Raw genomic sequence first — 344 nt, 5'->3', positions numbered from 1 at the left:
TGAAGTTGTTGTCTGTGCTCACAGTGCCTAAGTGACCTAGGATTGACAACAATATTAGAATGATCCTACGTTGTGTAGCTATTGGAAACCTTTGTGGAGAGTAAGGGAGTTGACCTTGATAGAAACATATGCAAACGGTTACCTAGGCAAAGAGGTTTTAAACATTATTTAAGTCCTAGGAAGCAAGATAATGTTTGGAAGCAGCTCAGCCAAATGTTTGCCTGATTTACTGAGGTATAAAAAGACAGGTGGGGGGTACAGTACTATTAGACATGCAAGATTCTGTTTCTATAGCCTACCTCAATAAAGTATATTATTTTCTAATCTGTTCTGTCTAGTACGAT

This window comes from Pantherophis guttatus, chromosome 1 (genome assembly GCF_059756535.1).
Source record: "Pantherophis guttatus breed Tessera chromosome 1, ASM5975653v1, whole genome shotgun sequence".
NCBI classification, from domain to species: domain Eukaryota; kingdom Metazoa; phylum Chordata; class Lepidosauria; order Squamata; family Colubridae; genus Pantherophis; species Pantherophis guttatus.
Note: the sequence above shows the minus strand (reverse complement) of the source record.